The sequence below is a fragment of the Syngnathus floridae genome, chromosome 5, assembly GCF_059516105.1.
Source record: "Syngnathus floridae isolate MCC-2025c chromosome 5, RoL_Sflo_1.0, whole genome shotgun sequence".
Classification (NCBI taxonomy): domain Eukaryota; kingdom Metazoa; phylum Chordata; class Actinopteri; order Syngnathiformes; family Syngnathidae; genus Syngnathus; species Syngnathus floridae.
This window is the reverse complement of record NC_142417.1, coordinates 20,841,600-20,865,374: the sequence shown is the minus strand read 5'-3', so window position 1 is coordinate 20,865,374 and position 23,775 is coordinate 20,841,600. Positions and strand designations below refer to the sequence as shown.

The 23,775-nt window shown below is 46.7% G+C and overlaps 1 long non-coding RNA gene across 1 annotated transcript in view; it reads right to left on the bottom strand.

Annotated features, from left to right (window-relative positions):
- Positions 1-23,775, bottom strand: part of LOC148398516 (uncharacterized) — a 50,407-nt gene that overhangs the window by 17,417 nt on the left and 9,215 nt on the right. Inside the window, exon 2 of the long non-coding RNA XR_015858670.1 lies at positions 17,633-17,775. This is a non-coding gene — a long non-coding RNA (uncharacterized LOC148398516). The remainder of the gene's footprint in view (positions 1-17,632; positions 17,776-23,775) is intronic.

Genomic DNA, 23,775 nt, shown 5'->3' with positions numbered 1-23,775 from the left:
TGCCACTGAGCGTACACTTTCGCTGGTTGTGTTGTGAACAACCTGTTTATTCGTCTGGCTTCATTCTCTCTTGTGTACCTCTTTAGGCGGCTGGCCAAGGCTTGGAGTCTTTGTTTGGCAGTTTCGAGTGCATCAGGTATGGGCATCTGGCTGTATTTCTTGGGAACTTGCTTTTTCATTGCACCTTTCTGGGCCTCTGTCATTTGGCTCACTTCTCTCTGTGCTATCTTGATTTTGGCCTCCAGCCTTCTCTTCCATGGTGGGCACTGTTGTGGTCGCATATGGTCATTCTTCTTGTAGCCAAGCATTTCTAGGATCACTGCTGCTGAGGTGTATATCAACTCATTGGTTTCAGTGATGGTAGCCGTAGGAATTGTTGTCAATGCTGCATTCACATCTTCTAGGAGACTTTCTGAGGGTACTTCACTTAGCCTCTGCAGTGTGTATCTAGGTTCCCGAGCATTCATTCTCACCGTGATCTTGTTCTTCAGGTCAGTTGCTGCCTCGTTCAGCTTGATTATGCTTATTGGGGTTTCGTACCCAACCTCTGGACTTTTACATGGATTTAACTCGTCTCTGACCTGGTGCACAAATGGGCAAGATATATATATATATATATATATATATCTCCCTGGATCTATCTAACTAAATAACTCGTCTACAAGTGAAGAAAACCCAATCGCAAATTCACTTTGTGGCGGTGTGAAAACACTTAGTTCTCCGAAAACACAAAGAAGAAATGATGTGATGAAAGTAGCGCCAAAATGCTGCCGAAAATAAGGAGGATGATGTCACATCAGTGATGCCAGTTAGTTAGGTTTACAGAGGCACGCCGATTTCGTAAGATGCCGTCGCGGCGGGCGGGCGAATGCTCGCGAATCACTGAGGCTAACGTTGCCGCTCACCCCCCCCCACCCCCCATATATAAACAAGATTTTCTCAACGGGTTAACACGATTCACGAAAATGATACTTTCGACGGAAAAAAACACCGGATCCGAGGATCCGTGGAAAATTCTCATCCCTGGGACATACGTTAGATTTAGTTTACTGCTGTGGCTTCATCATCTCCACACCCACTGCTGATGCTCTCCCTGTAACTGACCACTTTCTCCTCACGTTTAACGCATCACTATGCCTTTCTTGAATCAGATCTACCCGTTTCATCTCATTTCGGAACACCAAGGACATTGACATTGACACGGGCCGCACCCATATTGACCATTTTCCTGTTCCCGAAGCTCTCTCCAACCCCGACGAACAGGCCGCTCTCTACACCACCTGCCTCACTAACTCTCTCACCTTCTCACTCCCCTGAAAAAAATATTTGCGTTGTTTCCGACACCTGCACCCTGGTTTACCACCCAATTCAGATCCTTGAATTCCAAAAAGCCTCAACTTGAATGCCTCCACAAAAAAAACAGTCGCACCATTCATAAGGATATGTACACTACCCACATCGCACAGGGCAAGGACATTATTTCACAAGCAATATCCAAAAATTCTACTCTGGCCTCATCTTATACAATGTCGGGAACTCCAAACCCCTCTTCAGTCCTGCACAAAATCTTCCAGCCACCCAAATCACACCAACTCCAGCCGAATCGGCCAACACTGGTTAATTACAGGCGCTAGCATAAAAATGTGTCTTTAATTGTGTCTTAAATGTTTCTACTAAGGTAGCAGTTCTGAAATCTATTGGGAGGACATTCCAAAGCTCTGGAGCCCGAATAGAAAATCCTCTAGACCCTACGGACTTTTTTTTGGCCCTCGGGGTCACTAAAAGAATGTAACATACTAAGCTACAACTAGGTCAAGGAGATACGAAGGTGCTAAGCCATGCAGTGTTTTTATAGGTTAATGAAAAAACCTTGAAGTTGCATCTTATATGGACCGGGAGCCAATGTAAGTTGGCTAACATTGGAGTCATGTGATAAAATGTGCTCGTCCTCGTGAGCAGTCTTGTCGCAATATTATGTACCAACTTTAGACTTTTATTTCAGGACTTAGGAAGACCAGAGAACAATATGGTAGAGTAGTCGCGAGTTGAAAAAATCAGACGAATCTGAGCAATATTACGGAGGTGAAAAACCACAGTTCTAGTTACGTTCTTAACGTGTTTTTGCAAGGGGAGCGTTTGGTCAAATATAACCCCGGGATTGGTCACAGTATCACTTTGAGTAATAATACATTTATTGTATCCATATTTACAGTGGTTTCCTCAAATAGGTGGTGATAATAAGCAGGACCAATTATCAACATCTTGGTTTTGTCTTGGTTAAGACGTAGGAAATTGAGAGACATCCATTGTTCTATGTCAGCAAGATTACAACAATCCCGCGGATTTGTCGACGGCATATATAATTGGGTGTCATCCGCATAACATTAAAAAAATAATATTTATATATTATATTTATTATTATTATTATTATTATTATATATAATATTTATGTACAGGGTCCGGCAAAATGACTCGACACATTTGGAGGTGAAATAAAATGCAAATAAATTAAAGAAGCAAAAAAGTTTTTTATTTTCTAAAACTATACATAATGCCATTTTGTTTTGGTTCGTTTCATTTTCAAATAATGTTATTTTGGTCTTACCGCTGCCACATTTTCTGGAGTTCTGGTGGTGCGAGGTTGGCGGGTTGATTTTCGTTTCAATGCTGATCCACTGGCTCTGAAGTTAGTAACCCATAACAAGATTGTGTTTGGAGCAGGTACGGGATCATGTCTGGGAATGACTCTCCACTAGCAAGTGTTTAAAAGGGCATACTGTCTCCCGTGTGGTTCTTGCAAAATAAGTTAGAGTGAGCACCACTCTAACAGCATCCTGATGAGATGCCCGAGCCACGTCATCTGGCACCTCTCAACGTGGAGGAGCTGCAGCTCTATTCCGAGTCTCTCCCGGGTGACCGAGCTTCTCACCCTATCTCTGAGGGGGAGCCGGGACACCCGGCGGAGAAAACCTCTTTCGGCTTCTTGTATCTGGGATCTCGTTCTTCGGTCACGACCCATAGCTCGTGACCGTAGGGGAGGGTAGGAGCGTAGATCGACGTGTAAATTGAGAGCTTTGCTTTTGACTCAGCTCTCTCATCACCACGACGGACCGGTACAGAGTCCACATTACTGCCGATGCTGCACCAATTTGCCCGTCGATCTCACGCTACATCCTGCCCTCACTCGTGAACAAGCCCCAAGATTCTTTAACTCCTCCACTTTAGGCAGAATCTCATCCCCTTTTCCGACCGAGGACCATGGACTCAGATTTGGAGGTGCTGACTACAAACAGCTCCAGTGAGAGCTGGCGATCACGGCTTCAAGAAGCCAACAGCACCAACGTGCCTGCTAAAAGCAGAGACACAATGCTGAGGTCCCCAAACACAACACCCTCAACGCCTCGGCTACGGCTAGAAATTCTGTCCATAAAAGTTATGAACAGAATCGGTGACAAAGGACAGCCTTGGTGGATTCCTACCCTCACTGGGAACGAATCCGACTTACTGCGGACCAAACTCTGGCACCGATGATACAGGGACCGAACCGCCCTTATCAGTTGGCTTAGCACCCCGTACTCCCAAAGCACCCTCCACAGAACTTCCTGAGGAACACGGTCGAATGCCTTCTCCAAGTCTACAAAACACATGTGGACTGGTTGAGCGTACTCCCATGCCCCCTCGAGGATCCTGCCGAGGGTATAGAGCTGAGCTGGTCCACTCTTCCACGCCCAGCACGAAAACCACACTGCTCCTCCTGAATCCGAGGTTCGACCTCCCAATGGACCGTTCTCTCCAGCACCCCTGAATAGACCTTACCAGGTGATTCCTCTGTAGTTCGAACACTTCCTCCGGTCCCCCTTCTTAAAGAGGGGGACCAATCCAGAGGCACCGTCCCCGATGTCCACACAATGTTGCAGAGGTGTGTCAGCCCCACAACATCCAGGGCTTCTAAGAACTCTGGGTGGATCTCATCCACCCTTGGGGCCTTGCCCCGAGGAGTTTTTTTCACTGCCTCAGTGACTTCAACCCCAGAGATTGGAGAGTCCACCTCAGAGTCTCCAGCCCCTGCTTCCACAACGGAAGGCGTGTCGGTTGAATTGAGGAGGTCTTCAAAGTCTTCTTCACACCGACTCACGACGTCCCGAGTCGAAGTCATCAGCACGCTATCTCCACTGTAAACAGTGTTGACGGTGCAGGTTTTTTTTGAGTTTTTCCTTGCCCTTTTGGGAGCTTAAGATCAGGGGATGCTTTGAGAATAATTGTCAATTTTGGCTATGTGAAGCCCTTTGAGACTGTTTGTGATTTAGGGCTATACAAATAAACTTGACTTGACTCGCAAAACTCCTCCCACGCCCGGGTTTTTGCCTCAGCAACCGCCGAAGCTAAGTTCCGCTTGGCCATTCGGTACCTGTCAGCTGCCTCCGGAGTCCCACAGGCCAAAACAGCCCGATAGGACTCCTTCTTCAGCTTGACGGCATCCCTTACCGCCGGTGTCCACCAGCGGGTTCGGGGATTGCCGCCACGACAGGCACCGACAACCTTATGGCCACACCTCAGGTCGGCGGCCTCAACAATGGAGGCACGGAACATGGTCCACTCGGACTCGATGTCCCCCGCCTCCTCCGGGACGTAGGAAAAGCCCTGCCGGAGGTGGGAGTTGAAGCTCTTCCTGACAGGGGATTCTGCCAGACGTTCCCAGGAGACCCGCACAGTGCGTTTGGTTCTGCCAGGTCGGACCGGCATCTTCCCTCACCATCGGAGCCAACCCACCACCAGGTGTTGATCAATTGACAGCTCCGCCCCTCCCTTCACCCGAGTGTCCAAAACACACGGCCGCAAATCTGATAGAATAGAATAGAATAGAATTCCCTATATTGTCATTTTACAACTTAGTTGTACAACGAAATTTTGATAGCTGCTCCCTTCCTGGTGCAAACATTACAACATTTAAAAAAAGTATAAAAGGAAATCTGAGAATAAAAGTGAAAGATCTTATTAACAGTATAGCAGGGGTGTCCAAGTCCAGTCCTCGAGGGCCGCATTCCTCCATGTTTTCCAAGTTTCCCTCGTTAAACACACCTGATTCAATGATCAGGCTCCTGCACAGGTATGTTTAACGAGGGAAACTTGGAAAACATGTAGGAATGCGGCCCTCGAGGACTGGACTTGGACACCCCTGCAGTATAGCTATTAGTCTAAGAATGAAGGTTAAAAAATCTTATTTACAGTATGTTCAATATGGGTACATGTATTAACATGAATGAGGTTTGTACAGAAAGTAGATAATAAATACTTATTGCACATAGTTTTTAAAGGAGTATCGGTGTTGTAATATAGGGTGTTGTTTTCTCTCAGAGTTCAGAGTGGTGATGGCTCTTGAGAAGAAACTGTTTTTCAGTCTGGTAGTCCTTGTTCGAATGCCTCTGTAGCGCCTTCCAGAAGGAAGCAGTTCAAACACCTGGGAGGTGGGATGTGTGTTGTCTTTGATGATGTTGTGAGCTCTGCTGACACAAGGGGTGTTGTATATGTATGTCAGGGAGGGGAGAGGGCAGCCGATGACCCTTTGCGCTGCTTTGACTGTCCTCTGTAGCCTCCCTCTGTCTGCAGCAGTGCAGCTCTCGTACCAGGTGGTGAGGCAGTACGTCAGCAGGTTCTCAATGGAGGAATGGCAGAAGGCGAGCAGAAGCTTCTGATCCATATTGCTCTTACTGAGGACTCTTGAGAAGTGTAGAAGCTGCTGAGCCTTCTTGATGACAGCTGAGGTGTTGCGTGTCCAGGAGAGGTCATCAGAGATCTGGACTCCCAGGAATCTGATGTCGTGGACCCTCTCCACAATCTCGCTGTTGATGCATAGGGGGGATCTCTTGATTTCCTTCTGAAGTCCACGATGATCTCCTTTGTTTTCTTGGTGTTCAGAGCCAGGTTATTTGCAGAGAACCAGTTTGTGAGCTTCTGGACCTCCTCCCTATAGGCTATCTCGTCACCATTCGAGATCAGCCCGATCACTGTGGTGTCATCAGCAAATTTTACAATCATGTTGTTGCCGTGGGCCGGACTGCAGTCATGGGTATAAAGACAGTAGCGGAGAGGGCTCAGCACGCAGCCTTGTGGTGAACCAGTGCTCAGTGTGCATGTAGATGAAAGGTGGGGGCCAAGTCTCACAGTCTGGGGCGTGTTGGTCAAGAAGTCTTTGATCCAGGTACAAGTGAGAGGGGGGAGGCCAAGAGTGTCCAGCTTTGTGACCAGAACGTTTGGGATGATTGTGTTGAAAGCCGAGCTGTAGTCCACAAAAAGCATTCTCGCATAGCTCTGCTGCCGTTCCAGGTGTCTCAACACAACATGCTGAGCTATGGTGATGGCATCCTCCGCAGATCTGTTCGCCTGGTATGCAAACTGATGGGGGTCGAGTGTGGGGGGGAGGCAGTCCTTGATGTGTTGGACAACCCAACAGACCCAGTCTCTCGAAGCACTTCATTATTACTGGGGTGAGAGCAACAGGGCGGTAGTCGTTGAGGCTGGTTGGGGTGAAGTGTTTGGTATGGGGATTATTGTGGCTGACTTCAGGCAGGTAGGAATGATTCAAGATTCAAGATTCAAGATTCAAGAGTTTTTTATTCGCCATGTTTGAGCGTGCCAAACAAGGAATTTGACTTCGGTAAATCACAGCCTCTGTTCAACATTTAGGTGACTAACAACAACACTCAGCACATGTGAAGAACGAAAGATATTCTCAAACATCCCCAGATCTTAAACTCCCAAGAGGGCAAGGAAAAACTCAAAACTCCAGCTATGGGAAATGAGAAACCTTGAGAAAAGTCCACAGATGGGAGGGTCCCTCTTCTAGGATGACCAGGCTGCAATGGATGCAGAGAGGACACATCGTACAAACAGTGTAAACAAAAAAGGTGTGGAAAGCCGGATGTTATTGCACAGTAATGACTCTGAGACTCTAAGAGTGGTGTGAGTTCATCAGAGCGACAGCCTGGGGGAAGAAGCTGTCTCTGTGTCTGCTGGTTTTAGTGTACAGAGCTCTATAACGGCGTCCGGAGGGGAGTAGTTCAAACAGGCTGCAACCTGGGTGCGAAGGGTCTGTTGAGATGTTACTTGCACGTTTCCTGGTCCTGGTCAGGTACAAGTCTTGAATAGATGGGAGGTTGATTCCAATTATCTTTTCTGCAGTCCTTATTGTCCGTTGCAGTCTGTGCTTGTCTTGTTTGGAGGCCGATCCAAACCAGACAGTGATGGAGGTGCAGAGGACAGACTGGATGATGGCAGTGTAGAAGGTCTTCAGCAGCTCCCGCGGCAGGTTGAACTTCTTGAGCTGTCTCAGGAAGTACAGTCTCTGCTGGGCCTTCTTCCGGACAGAGTCTATGTGGCCGGTCCATTTCAGGTCCCGAGAGATTGTGGTTCCCAGGAACTTGAAGGTGTCTGATGAGAGAATAGTATTACTGCGGATAGTGAGGGGTGAAAGTGGTGAAGGGCCTCGCCTGAAGTCCACTGTCATCTCCACGGTCTTGAGCGGGTTCAGGTCCAGGTGGTTTTGGCTGCACCAGTGGACCAGCCGCTCCACCTCCTGTCTGTACGCAGTCTCATCACCGTTCTGGATCAGTCCGATGAGAGTGGTGTCGTCTGCATACTTCAGGAGCTTCACAGAAGAGTCACTTGCGGAGAAATCGTTGGTGTAGAGGGAGAAGAGCAGTGGGGAGAGGACGCACCCCTGAGGGGCTCCAGTGTTGGTAGTCAGAGTGTCAGATGTGATGCTCCCCAGCCTCACACGCTGTCTCCTGTTGGTCAGGAAGCTGGTGATCCACTGACAGGTGGAGGCAGGCACCGCGAGCTGGATGAGCTTCTGTTGGAGGATGTCAGGAGCGATGGTGTTGAACGCCGAGCTGAAGTCCACAAACAGGATCCTGGCGTACTTTCCTGGGGTGTCCAGGTGTTGCAGGATGTAGTGCAGTCCCATGTTGACCGCGTCATCCACCGACCTGTTTGCCCGGTAGGCAAACTGGAGGGGGTCCAGCAGGGGGCCCGTGACATCCTTCAGGTGGTTCAGCACTAGCCTCTCGAAAGATTTCATGACCACAGATGTCAGTGCAACAGGTCTATAGTCATTCAGACCTGTGATGGCGGGCTTCTTGGCCACTGGAACGATGGTGGAGCTCTTGAAGCACGCGGGCACCTCACACAGCTCCAGGGAACGATTGAAGATCCGTGCAAAGGTGGGCGCCAGCTGCTCAGCGCAAACTTTCAAGCAGGAAGGTGACACGCCGTCTGGGCCCGGTGCCTTCCTGATCTTTTGTCTTCGGAACATCTGGCGCACTTCCTCCTCGCGAATCTGGAGTGCGGGCGCGGCCTCTGCAAGAGAGAGAGTCGGTGACCACGGTGATGGAGGTGTGGACAGAGCAGTTGTGGGGGGAGGTGAGTATGTGGATTGTGCTGCAGGAAGTCCCGTTGTGTGGGAGGACCGATCAAACCTGCAGTAGAACCTGTTTAGCTGGTTAGCGAGCCTTGGGCTCTCCACAGGACGGGGGGTTCGTTTCTTGAAGCCCGTGATGCTCTGCAGGCCTTTCCACACTGTTGAGGGATCAGGATTGGCAGAGAGGTGTCTCTCCAGGCTCTCCCCGTAACACCTCCTGGCTTTCCTGACCTCTCGGTTCAGTGTGTTTCTGGTCTGCTTGAACAGGTCCCGGTCGCCGCTCCTGTAGGCCTCCTCCTTGACTTTGCGCAGCCTCCTAAGGTTCGGTGTAAACCAAGGTTTGTCGTTGTTGTACGTGCAGAAGGTCTTAGTCTGCACACACAGATCCTCACAAAAACTGATGTATGATGTGACAGTGTCAGTGAGTTCATGCAAGTCTGAATCTGCAGCTTCGAAAACTCTCCAATCGGTGCAGTCAAAGCAGGCTTGGAGGTTCTGCCTTGACTCCACTGTCCACTTCCTGACAGTCCTCACCACAGGCTTAGAAGTTTTTAGTTTCTGTCTGTAGGCAGGGATCAGATGAACTAGACAGTGGTCCGAGAGTCCTAAAGCTGCACGAGCCACAGAGTGGTATGCATCCTTAATTACGGTGTAGCAGTGGTCCAGTGTCTGTGCCCCTCTGGTGGGACACGTTATGTGCTGTCTGTATCTGGGGAGTTCGTGTGCGAGGTTCGCCCTGTAAAGATCACCCGGCAGTTTATGAAAAGTGTTTCTAGGAGAGGGCTGCAAAACTCTTTCAACACCATGACATCAGTACACCAACGTTCATTAATGTAGAAAAAGAGACCACCTCTCTTTGATTTTCCGGAGAGCTCCGCGCTGCGATCTGCACGCGTTAGCCGAAACCCAGCTAACTCCATGGCGTGGTGGGGGGTTCGTTCGCTAAGCCACGTTTCAACAAAACACAGCGCGGCGGATCTGCTGAAGTCCGTGTTCCTTGAAGTGAGGAGCAGCAGTTCGTCCATCTTGTTCGCCAGGGAGCGGACATTCGCCAGATGAATTGACGGTAGGGCAGAACGGAACCCTCTCTGCCTCAGCTTTACGAGGGCTCCGGCTCGTTTTCCGCGTCGCCGCCGTCGCGCTAGCTTGTATAGCACCGCCGCTCCGGCTAAAATCTCCGACAAACAGTCTGAATCAGAGAAAACAGGAGAGAAAATACCAGAAGAAGACTGACCGATGTTTAACAGTGCTTCTCTAGTAAAAGTGATCCGGGATGGACAGCAGAAGACGCAGAAAACACACAAAATAAGACAAAGAAACAGAGAGCGACTCACCGTGGCAGCCATCCGCGGCGCCATCAGATGACTGCTTGTGCCAGCGAGAGGTTAAAGACCCTGCAGAAAATTGGGGACAGCTGGTGGGCGCAGCCTCTGGTCACTTTGCCAGGTACTCCATCTGGACCAGGAACCTTCCTAGGGTTTACTGCCTGGAGCACACACCTCACCTCCTGCTCCTTTACAGTGAGCGGAGGGGTGCTGGGATCTGGTGTGGATGGGGGTGGGGGGAGGGCTACAGCAGGTGAGAGAGGCTGTGGAGCTTCAAACCGGTCAAAGAAGCAGTTGAGCTCCTCTGCCAGTGACTCACTTGGGTCTGATGTCACCTCACAGCCCCTGAAGTTGGTGATGGTCTGGATGCCCTGCCACACCTCTCATGGTCTGTTGCTGCCAAGGTGGGACTCCATCTTCCTCATGTACTCCGCTTTGGCTTTTTTAATCCCTTTCTTCAGGTCAGCCTGAGTTGAGCTGTAAAGGGCTCTGTCGCCTGACCTGAAGGCAGAGTCACGGGCCCTGAGGAGTGAGCGGACCTGGCTGGTCATCCAGGGTTTCTGGTTGGGAAAGAACGGAATGGTTTTGTCCACACATATGGCTCCCATGCAGAATTTGTTGTAGTCCAGGACTGACTCTGTGAACATGGCCAGGTCTTGGTGGTGAAATAGGTCCCAGTCCGTGTTTTGAAGGCAGTCCTGGAGTTGACTGAGTGCATTTCCAGGCCAAATTGTTACAGTCCCTATGGTGGGGCTGGATCTGTGTCTGAGAGGAGTGTATGCGGGGATGAGTAGCAAGGAGAGATGGTCTGATTGTCCGAGGTGGGGCATGGCTCTGTACCCGTGCTTGATGTTGGAGTACACGTGGTCCAAAGTCCTTTCCCCTCTTGTTGGGCACTTAATGTGCTGGTGAAACTGTGGGAGTACAGTCTTCAAATTGTTCCTATTAAAATCTCCTGCTATTATGTTAACACTATTGGGGTGGGCCCGCTGCTGTTCATTGATGGTGTTTAGCAGGAGAGAGAGCGCCGCGCTAGCATTAGCATTCGGCGGGATGTAAACAGCCGTGATGATCACCACTGTTACCTCTGTCGATAGAAAAAAGGGCCGACATCTAACAGACATGTACTCAATATCGGTGGAGCAATGATGCTGCTGTTGTTGCACCAGTCCTCATGCATGTAGATACTGAGCCCCCCACCTCATTTTTTGCGGGAGTCCACAGTCCGATCCCAGCGGTGTAGCGAACGACCTGCTAGCTGCACGCTAGCATCGGGGATCTTCAGATTCAGCCAGGTCTCCGTGATAATGAGGGCGCAGCAGTCACGAACATAGCGAATTCCCACAAGCTGTAGTTCCAGATCTTCCATCTTGTGGGTGAGGGATCTGGCGTTGGTGAGATACAGGCTCGGAGGGGTGGCATGTGCGGTTGGTTCTTTAGCCTTAACAGGAGGCCGGACCTATGGCCTGACTTCTGCTTCCTCTCCCTCCTCCACCTGCGGCGCTTTCCAGTCCCGACAACAATCCACGGAGAGTCCGGCGGTCTTGCTAGTTCGTCTGGGATGGTTTGGCTGTATTGAAATTCCCTCGAGACTGTGGTCTTATGTCGACAGCTGATGTCTACGAGGTCCTGTCGGCTGTAGTCGTGTGTCGCCAAAGCAAAAATAGAAAAAGTCCACAAATAGACACATGGAAAACGCGAAAACAAACACTGAAGGGGAGAGCCGTGAGCCGCAGCGTATGAGCGCGCCACCATCTTGGATTTTTTGATGACACGACGACAAAGTCGATCATCGAACTGCGGTCTGGGGTGTCCTGGTGCCAAGTGCACACATGGACACTCTTATGTTTGAACATGGTGTTCATTATTGACAATCCGTGTCAAGCATAGAAGTCCAACAATAGAACACCACTCGGGTTCAGATCGGGAGGGCCGTTCCTCCCAATCACACCCTTCCGGGTCTCACTGTCATTGCCCACGTGAGCACTGAAGTCACCTTGTAGAATGATAGAGTCCCCAGAAGGAACGCTCTCCAGCACTTCTCCTAAGGACCCCAAAAGCGGTGGATACTCTGAGCTGTTGTTCGGTGCATAGGCACAAACAACAGTCAGGACCCGTCACGCCGCTCGAAGGCGGAGGGAGGCTACCCTCTCGTTCACCCGGGTGAACCCCAATGTGCAGGCGCCTAGCCGGGGGAAAATACGTATGCCCACACCTGCTCGAGGCCTCTCACCGTGGGCAACTCCAGAGTGGAAGAGAGTCCAGCCCCTCTCGAGAGGGCTTGTACCAGAGCCCAAATTATGGGTGGAGGCAAGTCCGACTATGTCTAGTCAGAACTTTTCTGCTTCATACACCAGCTCGGGCTCCTTTCCAGCCAGAGATGTGACATTCCATGTCACAAGAGCCAGCTTCTGCAGCCAGGGATCGGACCGCCAAGGTCACCACCCAGCTCGCTTTGCACCCGACCCCTTTGGCCCCTCCTACAGGTGGTGAGCCCATGGGAAGGGACACCCACGTTTTCTTTTCGGGCTGTGCCCGGCCAGGCCCCATGGGTGAAGGCCCGGCCACCAGACACTTGATTCGAGCCCCACCTCCAGGCCTGGCTCGAGAGGGGGGCCCCGGTGACCCGCGTCTAGGCGAGGGAAAACTAGGTCCATATATTTTATTCTTCATAAGGGGTCTTCTGAGCCGTGCTTTGTCTGGCCCCTCACCAAGGACCCTTTTGCCATGGGTGACCCTACCAGGGGCATGAAGCCCCAGACAACATGGCTCCTAGGATCATAGGGACACGCAAACCCCTCCACCACGATAAGGTGATGACTCAAGGAGGGAATAACAAAATAATAATAATAATAATAATAATAATAATAATAATAATAATAATAATAATAATAATAATAATAATAAATTATACTTATATTGCCATTCACATTGCATGGAATCTCCAAGTTCATTGGTCACTTTAGCAAGTGCTGTCACAGTGGAGTGGTTCACTCTAAAACCAGACTGAAACGATTCAAATCGATTATTAGCGACCATGTAATCATTAAACTGCTGCGCTACTACTTTTTCAAGAATTTTTGCTATGAACGGGAGATTTGAACGACCTATAATTACTGAGATGGTCCGGGTCGAGGTTTGGTCGCTTAAGTAGTGGTTTAATAATAGTGGTTTTAAAGGCTGTTGGCACAATACCAGAGGAGACAGACAGATTAATTATGACGGACGGTCCTAAAATCTGAAAAAAATCTTTAATGAGTTTGGCTGGAAGCGGGTCGAGTAAACACGTTGCTTGTTTAGCCGTGCTAACCAATTGTGCAACCCTTTCAAGTGTTTTTAAAATTTGAGAGGGATATCGCATGATCGTCAGCTCCCGTAATCGGCGGTCTTGACTGAGTGATTGGAACAGTCACAGTGATCCCTAATGGAAAATTAATCTTTTTCATGAACTCGTCGGCTGAGTGGGGAGAGCTATCGGTTGTCGGCTGGCGTAGCGTTAGCTTTGCCACCGCATTGAATAAGTATTTAGGATAGTTTTTATTGAGACCAATAATTCAAGAGAAATAATTAGTTTTTTTGCTAAAACGAGCGCTTATTTGTATTTCAGGAGGCTGTCACGCCGTGCCTGATGGAAAACCTCAACTTTGGTTACACGCCAATTGCGCTTAAGCGCTCTACATAATTGTTTAAAATGCACCGCCGTGCAGAAACAGTCGGGACAGTCTCTTGAACGATTCTCTTGAATGAATCTTTTGAGTGAACTGATTCTAAGGATTCACTTCACTTAAAACAGGGGTGTCCAAACTTTTTGCAAGGAGGGCCAGATCGGATAAAGGAAAGCGGCCTGGGGCCAATAGTTTTTTCGGACATTCTTTAACTACAAAAATTTTATGCAAATATAGAAATTTATATATAAAAAAATGTTTTTTTTTTTTCAAAATGACCAAATATAAGCCACTCAGGCAGATGTGAACAACTCTAAAAACATAAATTCTGCCTTTCATTCATATCTGAATAGTCAAATAACATTGAACAAACATTATGAAATACCTTAAATTTACGTGTTTGAAATTATTTTTGCCTCATGAACATTTTAAACAGGAGTTATAAGTAATGCAAAGTTGTCTGTTATTATTAAAACTTAGAACAAATGAATCTTGCTCTTGTCATTTGCAATATGTTTCAGAAAGTAATAGTTTGTGTCATGTCTACAGGTTCATAGCATCAACAGTATTAACTTGGCCACTTTGTAGCTTTAGTAATATTTACTTTTGGCTCGCAGCCCCGCGTAAAGAATCGCTGTTGTAAAAAACCAGCTCAGTGGCCCAGTGGTAGAGTGTCCGCCCTGAGACTGGAAGGTTGTGGATTCAAATCCCGGCTGGGTCATACCCAGGACTGCAAAAATGGGACCCATTGCCTCCCTGCTTAGCACTCAGCATTAAGGATTGGAATTGGGGGATTAGCTCACCAAATGATTCCTGAGCGCGGTAATAGGAGGAATTACACTTTCAAGTTTCATGATTGTTTTTATTCAGTTTGACAGTGCAGGCGGGCCATAAATACCGCACTATTAGGCACACTTAAAATTTACTCAAAAAACCACAGTGCGCCTTATAATGCAGTGCACCTTGTATATGGATCAATTGAGGAATTTGCTGATCCATACGTGTTGTACACAGTGCTCTGCCAAAATGTTTCAGTACGTTTTAGTACGACTCGTAAATTACAAGGTCGCATCGCTTGCCAGCATTACGGCAACCTTGGTTAGGGGTGTCACTGAATAGTGTTGCGTGTTGTGCGGGATGTCCGATGTTGAGCCAGGAACAACAAAGATGTGGAGTATAGAGTCGGTTCTTTATTGGCAAGATCTTGGGTTGTTTAATGGCGGCCAATGCACGAGGCACGGCAGCAGATGAAACAGCAGCTTCCTTCTCCAGGTAAGCTTCTTTTATACTGCCCGGAAAGGCCGGAACTTGTCACATGACCATTTGGTACCTGAGTGTGGGGGGCGTCACCCCCGTGTGTGCGTGTGTGCCTATGTGTGTGTGTTCATACAGTTGTGTGTTGTATTCATGTTCTGATTGAGCAGTTATGTCTATATAAACTAATAAAGAGAATTGTACAGATATGAGCATCTAAATGTACATCATCATCATCGGTTTAAAGTCCGTTTTCCAGGCGCCGCTGTGTTGGACTGGATTCTTGATATGGCTTTCTTCCACCGGGAACGGTCCATGGCCATCCCGTGGTTGATGCCGAGTGCCTTCATGTCGGCTGACACGGTCGTCTGCCAGGTCCTTTTAGGTCGACCACTGGGTCTTGTTCCCTCTACGTTATACGACATAACTTTCTTCACCCAGTCGTTCTCGTCCTTCCTCACTACATGTCCGTACCATCGCAGTCTGCCTCTCCTCACCACATCCACTATGGCCTCCACTCCCATCTTCTTTCTCAGCTCTGCACAGTTTTTTTTCTCCCTCATTGACACACCACACATCCATCTGATCATCCTCATTTCTGTTCTGTTTAGTTTTTCTTCTTGTTCTGTTTTCAGGGCCCATGCCTCACTTCCGTACGTCATACTACTTCTGACGCAGGCTGAGTACACTTCGCCTCTCATCTTCAGGGATGGGGCCTTAGATGTTAAGAAGGGCATGAGTTCCCTGAATTTCTTCCACCCGCTTCTCACCCTTGTGGTCACTGCTAGGTCCATCAGCGTTAAGCATGTCTCCAAGGTAGCAGAAGCTGTCCACCACCTCGTATATCTCCCCATCTACTATGAGCCCCTCTTGCTCAGCTGGGTCTGCTTTGATGACTTCTCCGCTTGCATTTGAAGGTCTCACTTGCAGCTAGTAGGCTGCCTTTTACTCCGCTGCATCTCCGGTGTACCCATCTCTGACAACCCTTGCACCGGATAGAGTTAGTTTGCAGCATCTAAACGTACATGAGATTGTCTAACCCAGGGGTCACCAACCTTTCTTAAATAGAGAGCTGCTTCCTGGGTACTGATTAAGGCAAAGGGCTACTAGTTTGACACGCACTTCTGAAATAGCCAATTTGCTCAATTTGGCTTTCACTATGTGTTAATATTGTCATTTCCATTTTACATGTAAGTGTGATTTTAACAAGAATGGCAAAAATACTGTCAAACCTTGGTTTTTGACCATAATCCGTTCCAGAAGGCGGTTCGAGAAGCGAATCAATCGAATTCTGAATCTATTTTTCCCATTACAAATAATGGAAAATGTTTTAATCTGTTTCAAGACAAAAAAAACAGCCTTTTTTAAGCATTTTTTCATAAACGCATATTTGTCCGATCGCCCAACTGCAGCGCACCGCCAAACGTGCAACAGTAGCGCGTCGCCCACCGCGCAACCGCACCGCGCTGGTCGTATTATTGTGACAGAGCCGTCACTGAAATTTAGAAAATATTTTTAAAGTCCTGATGTATTTTCCAAAATTTAAGTGGACTTAAGTGTGCAGGGAGCTTAATTTTGTCCGATCGCGTAACTGCAGCGCACCACCAAACGCGCAACAGTAGCACGTCGCCGACCGCGCAACTGCACTGCGCTGGTCGCATTATTGTGACAGAGCCATCGCTAAAATTTAGAAAATATTTTGAAAGTCCTGATGTACTTTCCAAAATTTAAGTGGACCTCAGTGCTCAGGGAGCTTAATTTGGTCCAATCGCGCAACCACAGCGCGCCAGGCGCTCACTGTCGCATTGTTTTAAGAGCGTCTTTGTGTTTTAGGATGGCTTTACTGCTCCCACTTGCTTTCTTTGGCGGCATGATTAGAGGTTAATACAATCCTCAAAGTAACGAAAATACAATAACAACGGAGTCAGTCTGCATCCGGGCCGCGCTGTCGGGTTTTCTCGGGTCCTCCCGGCTCATCTCGCGAGGTTCAACCTCCGAATTTTGTTCGACAACCGGGCAAAAAAAGTCTCGAATTTTTTGTTCGAATTCCGATTTGTTCGAGAACCAGGACATTCGAAAACCGAGGTTTGACTGTAAAATGAAGAGATGCAGCTCACTGACAAGTGCCGCTATTTAAGCTAATTTTAGAACAGTTCTGCGGGCGACTCATGCGGTCCTCACGGGTGACCTGGTGCCCGTGTTGATCCCTGGTCTAACCTAACAGATCACGTACACATTGCTGTTGCTCTCTCTTCAATAACTGTTGTACCCGCGAGGCTATTTCATTTCAAAATAGGCTGTTCCGTTAATGTTTTCGAGTACGTTTACGTATCAATATCCAACGGAATCATAAATAAGCAGCACCGATGTGTTTAATCAGTCTTTAGTCTGTTCCGATCATTTTATAGGAGATAGGAATTGTTTACAGGGGGCTGCCACGACACTTTGCTGAGGCTCGTTGGAGTCTGCAAGCTGAGGCTCATGGGAGTTTGCGGGTGGTTAATGCTGTAATGATAGTTGCTATACGCACGAGGCTATTTCATTTCAAAATAGGCTGCTCCGTTAATGTTTTGAGTAAATTTATGGATCCATATGGATGGGAAACATAAGTAAGCAGTACAAATGTGTTAGATCGAACTTTAGTCGGTTCCGATCATTTTATAGGAGATAGTTTGAGAAATGCGATTGTTTACAGAGGGCTCATTGATTATTGGCTAGTGGATGCATACCGCAACCCTAGTCAACCTCAGTTTGTTGCAGTATAGCTTCTATTTTATGCGCCTTTTAATCTGGTGCGCCATATATATGAAATAATTTCTAAAAAAAAAAATAATTCAATGAGGGTGCGCCCTATAATCCAGTGCGCCTTATGGTGCAAAACAAACGGTAATACAATATGAGACCAGAGCTGCGGGCCTTATGATATCTGACCGGGGGTGTGATTTGGCCCGCAGTCCGGACTTTGGACCTACCTGACTTAAAAGAACTGGAATGCACATCACTAGTCCAGGATTTGGGACAGCGGCCGGCAATGATCACTAAGCGCAGAGCGTGCCTCTGAGCAATGTGTGGATGCCCTCGCGCTGGGCTGCCGGGGTGCATCAGTTGGTCAGCACTGCAAGAGCAAAGTGGAGCCGTGACACATTTACACTTTAAAATGTTTAAATGTTTAAAAATACAATAAAGCGTTTAAAAATAAAATTATAAAAGTCTTGTGCGGACGCGCTCGCACTGGGCCGCGGGGGTGCGTCAGTTGGCCAGCATGCAAGAGCAGAGAGGACCCGTGACACTTTAAAATGTTTTAAAAAGTGTTTAAAAATACAAAAAGTGTTTAAAAAACAATAAAGTGTATGAAACTATAATAAAGGTTCATAAAAGTCTTGTGCGGATATTGTAAATATTTACCCTTACTTATTTTCCTATTAATTTAAATAAATAATGTTTATGAAAATCTGTTTGACTTTAAAATGTTTACTAAAGTTTTTAAGAATACAATATACAGTGTTTAAAATGCAATAAAGGTTCATAAAAGTCTTTTATGGATATTGTAACAATATATTTTCTCTACATCATGGATTTTCACCTATCGCTGGTGGTCTTGGAACCAATTATCGGCGATAAATGAGGGATTACTGTATATACCTTACAGTCAATGGCTTCTGGGTCTAAATCTTGGTTCATTGTAAGCAGCTGGGATGGACTCGACCTCACAGATAAACTCCAGCTCACATTAAATAATCGTATGGCATAACATAGTAGTACATGGGGGAAAAAAAACATTTTCACATGTAAAGCCACTTTCTTTTATTGGTATTACAAGCATCAATTTATGTCACTTTGCTAATGTGGAGGAGGACCCCTGTTTCATTGTGTGCCTCATGTAGAGGCCCACTGAAGTCTACAGATGCCTGCTCAATGGATAAACACAATATAAATAAGCCCCCTGACAGAACTAAATTATCACACGCCCATCTAAATTATCATCCCACTCCTCCCGGTTAATTAAAATTTGCTTGTAACTAATGTCAGTCGTTTGAAGCCAGAAAATTCTCTACCCCCCACACCACCACCACCACCACCACCACCACCATTTTAATTTGTGGCACATTTACTGTTAGGAAGGGGAGCGGTGCCCCAATGGGAACTCAGTATGGCTTGTTTAGACTACCGCCAGGGTTGTATTGCCTGTGGAGATGAGTAGTAGAGAACTCTGGGTAGAGCATATTCACACTGGGTAAAGCATATTCTTTCATGTTGCCGGTGGGCAACATCAAAGAAAACTATCATCTGACGTGTGTGTAGGGGTGGGGGGTGGCAGTGACACAGACAGTAACATAGAAGCTGGTAATAGAAAGACAGTAACACAATGTGTCTAAGAGGAAGAGTGATGGTTTTCCAGGGTTCAGTGTATGACTGGTTTGGCTCAGCTGAAAGAGCTTTGAACCCATTTCATAACATTTTCAAGGACTGAAGCACTGCCCTGAGCCACAATCTGTGGCACACTTCCAATAGCAAACGGCACAGAAAAGAACATTGTATATATTAAGCACTAGGAGTCAGTAAGATGTTGCTGTTGCCTGTTGTTCTCTAAGGAGACTGGTTTACAAGAGTCGGTTAGTTGCAGACAATTGTCAACTTTTATGCCTTTTGGTTGGCCTGTGCAATAAGATGAATGAAGAAGTGTTTTTGAAAATGTAACGTTTATCTTTGTAATATTTTGGCTGGACTAAATCAAACTGATCAAATTATTATTCAAATTTGAATGAAATGGAATGGTAATGGGGTGGAAGTAGCTCAGCTGTAAAGACTCAGGCTTTGAAGCCAGGGGGCCACAGTCAAGTCTCACTGTAGTCAAATTTTAAGAATGGCAACTCGGAGAGGCACCGTCTCCACCCACACAGCTGAAGAGGTGCAGCATTGTTTGTGTGCTCCTTTCACTGTGGCAACGCTTTATGCATGTCTTTATTTGTGCAATCTAGTTTTCTGTATGATGATGTGGAACACAAAGTACAGCAAGATTTGAATTTTCCTCAAAGAGTGTGACGTGAGGACCAAGTCAAGTCAATTCCACTTATATAGCCCTTAATCACAAACATGTCTCAAAGGCCACAGTTGATAATTATTCTCAACATCCCCTAATCCTAATTCCCAGGAGGGAAAGGAAAAACTCACAAAACCCCAACTGGGGAAAAATGAGAAACCTTGAGAAGAGACCGGAGATGGGAGGATGCCCCTTCCAGGATGACCATGTTGTGTTCAGTCAACACTGAACACATAATATAAAAACAATGTAGATGTCCATACACAAATGAAGAGCTGCAAGAATATGCCCTCAGTTGTCATGGCAGAGCCTGTAAGGAGGTGGTCCATCTAAGGTTTTGACCCGGTTGGTTGATGTGGAATTGATATGGACAGCCATTGTCAGTTTGGGTGACACCTAGCCCCCTCCAAAGGGGAAGGGGGGGCAAGACAGAAAGCACAAATCGCAGCCGAATCGGCCAGCATAGGTTAATTAAAGACAATAGCATAGAAATCCATTTTTAATCATGTTTCTACTGAGGTATAGCAGCTCTGATATCTATGCTTAGGGCATTCCAAAGCTCTGGAGCCCGAATAGAAAATGCTCTTGACCCTACAGAGTTTCTTTCTGGGTCAATAAAAGACCAGCGTTGTGTGAACGAAGGTTTTGGAATGAAATGTACGATACCACAAGATAAGAAGGCATTAAGCATTGCAATATTTTGTCGGTTAGCAACAGAACCTTGAAATCACATCTGAAGTGGACCAGGAGCCAATACAAATAGTGTCAGGAATGAGTGGAGCAGGGCGACCAAATGCAGCTTGGACCAGGGTTTATTGAAGTGAAGGGGGTTGGCGAACAAAGATACAGGCAAACAGAGGCTCACGGACAGCGGGCAGGAAACAGAAGTCCACTCGGACCAGGAACAGATACAGGAACGTGTTCTGACCGTGAGCCTCCACTTGATTTAAAGTGGCCAGTATTTAGAAAAGCATCAAAGTGAGAAAAATGGCAAAGTAAAGATCTTTGTATGCAATAATTCTTAGTTAAAAAAAAAAAAGAGAGAGAGAGAGAGCAAGACTTGACTCAGCAGAGCATGGAAGGGTAAACGTTCTGACAACGTATAACTGAGGAACTCAAGCTTGGATACAGAAAAACACCAGGCCACCAAACCCTATGTGACCAAATGAAGGACCAAAACAACTAACATCAAGGGCGCAAAGACCCAAACCCAACCATTCACAACATTACCCACCTCTCAAGGGAACTGACAGTTGACGTCCCTAAAGAAGGAACAGGTCGAGAATGAGCGATCCAGAGACCCAGAAATAGCGACTACTGACAGCGACCAGTGTAGGGGGCAGCCCACCTCAAAGTCATCTGGGATCGACTCCAAGATCATGTGACCCTCAAAAGGTATTGAAAAAAGATGAATAGTCCAAATGATTTAATTTCTAGAGTTTTTTTTAATTTTTTATTTATGAACCTATAAGTGATGTATACTGACAGAGCCAATTAAGCTGTGTATAAATCTGTTGCCATTCATACAACAGGGTAAAAGCATAATGTTAAGAAACTATCCTTTTTCTCACTCCTTTCCAAATTTCTTTTTTTTTTCATTTTTTATCTCTGTGTTTATTTTGCTTCCTCAATTTCATTTGGTTTTATGCAAGGACTTAATCTGATAACAAACAGGAAGCTCGGTTTAATGTGTATATTTGAATATTCTGAATAAAGTTGTCAATCAATCAAGCAAAAAATTAGGACAAGATTTCACACCAAGTCAATTTGTGACCAAATTGAGATAAGTGCATCAGTATTACAGAATATATATATATATATAAATATACATTTTAAAACTTAAGTTTTTTTATGTAAAATATAGACTTTGGCTCAATAAAAGGTGGGAGACACTGTACGACACTATTGCAGAGCAATCTTAGGAATTGTACAATCCAGTCCTATGAGCTCAACTGATAATGTGGATCAATCCAGTGACTGCTGTAAAAGGACAGCTGACAACAAGGGAAAGACCTTGTGACGCACGGAAAGACAGCTGACAGAAGAGAAAGACCCCAACGGGGCTGTCATGGACCGACCATGATGGCAGGCTCTGACGCGTAACAAGTAGACAAAGACTCTTTATTGCTATGAAACATCCAAATAGAAAAATACCCCTAAAGTCTGGGAGAGCAGGGGTGGAAGAAGACTCATCGGCTGACAACCCGGCAAATGACCCTGGACTGAACACGACAATGAACCAGATAACCAGTACAGAACAAACATCTGCTGAAGGACAAGAGTGCCAAGTATGCTGCTGTGGCTGATGCAAAATATCATCCACCAGAGGCGTTAAAATACATCAAGGGCGGATGAAGTGCTTGAAGAAAACAAAGCCAGGACCTCGCATTGATCACTATCTTCTGAGAGAAACGTCAAATAAGGCAAGTGAAGCTCAGCGACAATTTAACCCACAGTCCACCGAGCATTAGTACCCAGGGGCTGAAAGTAATTCAAGCACTACATCAGAGATCTTGGAAGCAAGCCACTTGCAACCTGCTTTGGAGAAGAACATGCAAGGCCACAGACCTCATGTGAAGTGGCCAAAGTCCAGCAGCAAGAAAGAGTGGGGAATAATTGATGCAGACCTGATTAAGATCCGAGACGGAATCAAAAGAACAGTGGAGCAGAAACTGGAAAAAATGGCATATCTGATCTACTCCTATGGAGCAGAAAGATTTGGAACATGTGAAACAGGAAAAAAGGACATGCCTTCAACAACCCCACCAAAGTCCAGAAGACAGAAAGAAATTGAGTGACTGGTCAAAGAGAGAAGGGTTTTAAGGAAGGAATGGAAGAGAGCCTCGCTGGAGGAAAGAGTGGGCATTGACATACTGCAAACAGACCTGAAGGGATGGGCGAGAACATCCTTCTACAAAGACCCATTCAGATTTGTGAAAGGCTTCTTCTCAAAGGAAAAGAGTGGATCACTTAAGTTGCCAAAGTGGGAACTGGAAACCATTCATATGGACAACCAAAGATTAGAACAGCGGGAGCAGACATGCCACCAATACCTCAATCAGAACACCAGCTGGATGACAATCCCCCAAAATAGAGCGAGGTTAAGGAAGTAGTGAGAAAGGCAAGGGCAGCTTCAGCTCCAGGACCAAATGGAGTTCCATATTGACTGAACAAAAAACCCCCAAATGTCTTACACTTTCTGTGAAGGCAGATGAAGATGACCTGGACAAATCAAACCATTCCAAAAGTGTGGCGCAGAGCTGGGGAAGTGATAATCCCCAAGGAAAAAGATGCTTCAAACATTGATCAGTTCCGGCAGATCAACCTGGTAAACGTTGAAGGGAAGGGTTTTTAAGCATTGTTGCTAAAAGGATAATAACGTGCCTAAAGCAAAACAGCTTGATCAATACATCCGTGCAGAAAGCTGGAATATCGGGTTTCTAAGGCTGCTTGGAGCGTACAACCATGATTTGGCACCAAATCCAATCTGCCAAGAGTGAAGGAAAAGTATGTCTTATTCAAATCAAATCAAATCAAATCTGTTTTTGTTTGCCAAGTTTGAGCATGCCAAACAAGGAATTTGACTCCAGTACATTTGGTTCTCTGTACAACATTTAGGTAGCTAACAACATTCAGGACATGTGCAAAAATTGACAATTATTCTCAAACATCCTCTGATCTTAAACTCCCAGGAGGGCAAGGAAAAACTCAAAACTCCTACTAGGGGTAATGTGAAACCTTGAGAAGAGACCACAGATGGGAAGATCCCTCTTCCAGGATGACCAGGCTGCAATGGATGCGAAGAGGACACAGTACAAATAATATAGACAATTCAAAGATGAAGCGTCGAGAACAGGATGTTATTGCACAGCAATGTCTCTGAGACTCTAAGAGTGGTGTGAGTTCATCAGAGTGACAGCCTGGGGGAAGAAGCTGTCTCTGTGTCTGCTGGTTTTGGCGTACAGCGCTCTGTACCGCCTTCCGGAGGGGAGTAGTTCAAACAGACTGTAACCTGGGTGAGAAGGGTCTGTTGAGATGTTACTTGCACGTTTCCTGGTCCTGGACAGGTACAAG